The sequence below is a fragment of the Notamacropus eugenii genome, chromosome 4 (assembly GCF_028372415.1).
Source record: "Notamacropus eugenii isolate mMacEug1 chromosome 4, mMacEug1.pri_v2, whole genome shotgun sequence".
NCBI classification, from domain to species: Eukaryota; Metazoa; Chordata; class Mammalia; order Diprotodontia; family Macropodidae; genus Notamacropus; species Notamacropus eugenii.
In genome coordinates, this window is record NC_092875.1 from 55,767,059 (window position 1) to 55,769,744 (window position 2,686).

Genomic DNA, 2,686 nt, shown 5'->3' on the forward strand with positions numbered 1-2,686 from the left:
CCCTGTTCTGAACGGGTATAAGTAATCAGAATTCTTGCATTGGCCTTGCCCAAATATATCTTGATCTTATGTAGCTCCTTAATTCATGCCATACACAAAAAATTGTTGGAAGGTATTTAAGGGATATTTAGCCTGGAGAAGAGAAGACTGACTTTTGAGACTTACTCTCTTCAAATAAAGGAGCATGGATATTATAACAGATTAGATATGTTCTCCTTGATTCCAGATTATGAATCAGTGTAAATGAAAAACCTTTTAAGTGTTGAGCTGCCCAGAAGTAGACTGCTCTGCCTATTTAGGATGACCAAGGGAGTAGTACTCTTCAAAGGCTGAATGACTATTGGTCACTGGTATTATGGAGAACTTTTTTCTTTTGTTCTCATTGAACCAAATGGCTTCTAAGGTTCTTTGCACAAAGTATAGTGCCATGTTGCTAGTAATCAGGCAAATGGCTTCCAGAAGAGAAGGAGGTGGTATCACCTTAAAAAAATACCAGAGACATATATACTGTTATCTCATACAAATCACAATCCAAAACACAACTGTGAAGAAAGGAGAAATTTCCAAAATAGATAGACTTTTCATAGAGTCATAGATTTAGAACTAGAAGAGACCTTAAAGGTCATTGAGTCCGACTCTTTCATTTATAGCAGAGGAAACTGATGCCCAGAGATGTAAAATGCCTTCCCAACATCACACAGGTGGTAAAAAGTAAAGCAGGAAAGAACACTGGTCTTCTGGTTCTAAATCTAGTGCTCTTTCCTTTGTAGCATGCACTCTTGCCTCCAAATCTAATTTTTTCCCAATACTATATCAGGAAATCCGAACTATTTTTGAATTTAGCCTTTATTTCCCAGGTGTAGGGATAGAAAGATACAGAATAGATGCTGTTCTTCAAGAATTCACAATCTAAAAGTACAAAAACAACCATTATACAAAGGAAAGTGGGATGAATGCAAAGATCTGGTCTAGGCTAAACTTAAAGGGATTATGCAGCTATTTTAGAAATTCAAGCAGGAATGTAGGCCCCTAGCTGGTCCTTGAAGACAAGGATGGGATTTCAACAAGTGGAGATTAGGAGACGCTGGAGAGTGGCTTGTTAAAGATATATTTTAAGCCCTGTAAGAGATGGGATAGTTAAGGACAAGAGTAGAAATTGAATAATTCAGTTGGGCTAGAATATATAGACTGTGAAAGAGACTTTGTATGAGAATGTTGGAAAGATGGGTTGGAGCTATGTAAAAAGAATATTGAATGAAGGATCAGAAGTGGTTTTATTCCCTAAGCAATGGGAAGCTTTCTATAAAAGTGGCATAGAATAATTCACTAGGAAGACTACCCAGGTGTTGGTATGAAGATTGAGTTAGGGAATGGATAGACTAGAGTAATACTTAAGAGTAATTTTGACCTACATTAGAAAACATTGGAAAGAACAGAGGTTTACAGAGCAACAGACTCAAATCCTGACTTTGTACTTTGTAACTATGTGACCTTGGACAAAGCCTGTCCCTTCTGGGCTTTGATTTCCTCATCTAGAATATATGAACTAGATAACCTTAAAGTCCTTCCAAACTATATATTTACCATCACTATAATGATCAGTGACTAGTGGGCTGGGCAGTTTATCTAAGGCAGGTTTCTTAACTTGCGATATGTGAACTTTTTTTTTTTTTTAAGACTATTTTGATTCTATTTCAATTTAGTCCTTTCCTGAGTTAATTTTATGTATTTTTTTTGCATTTAAACACATGATTCTGAGAAGGGATCCATGGTACCCTAAAGGTTAAGTAGACTTCATAGTGAAGCATGGGACAAGTCTTATCAGAAAGCTATGGTAGAACTGTAGTTTGCAAGTGAAGGGGATAATAACTCCGATTTATATGCTGTGGTTGCATAGCTACAATCATAAGGGTCAGAACCTGGGATTCCTAGACTCATAGGACTTAAAGCTGGTACGGACCTTAAAGATCACTTAATCTTAACCTTTTTTGCATCATGGACCTCTTTGACAAGTCTAGCAATGTCTGTGGACCTATTCTCAGAATATTTTTAAATCCACAAAACAAATTACGTGGTATTATAAAGGAAACCAATTATGTTGAAATATAGTTATTTATTAAAATAGTAGGCAAATTCACAGATCCCTGAATAATCCACTAATATTATTTTATAGATGAGGAAACCAAAGCCCAGAAAAGTGATAACCAAAGTCCCAAGCAGCCAGACCTGCCCTTTGAATGAAGTTTTTCTGATTTCAAATCCAAGGCTCAGACCCCTGCATTACTGGTTCTCTGATACCCAAGTCCTGAACCTATACTATATAGAGATTTCATTTGGGACTCTAATTCCTGAAATACTTGTGCAGACCCTGAAAAAAGCCAATCTACCAATAAGCCTACTGTAATCCATATCCCACCCCACAGCCCAAAAAGAGAATCTCATAACTATGAATTACCTGATTCAGCCAATGAAATCACAGGTATGCTGCAACTCTCCTGACCTTCAACAGAAGTTACTTTAGGCTATGCTTCCAGTTCTTCCAGCAAGAAGTATGAGGAAGGACAGAGAATTTTGTCTACCCTCAGTGGCAGAAAACAAACGCCTAGAGTCTATATTTTCCATATTGTTTCTAAGTCAAAGTTTACTTTGCCACTGGAGTTTTTTAATTCAATAGAGCCCTTGGGGA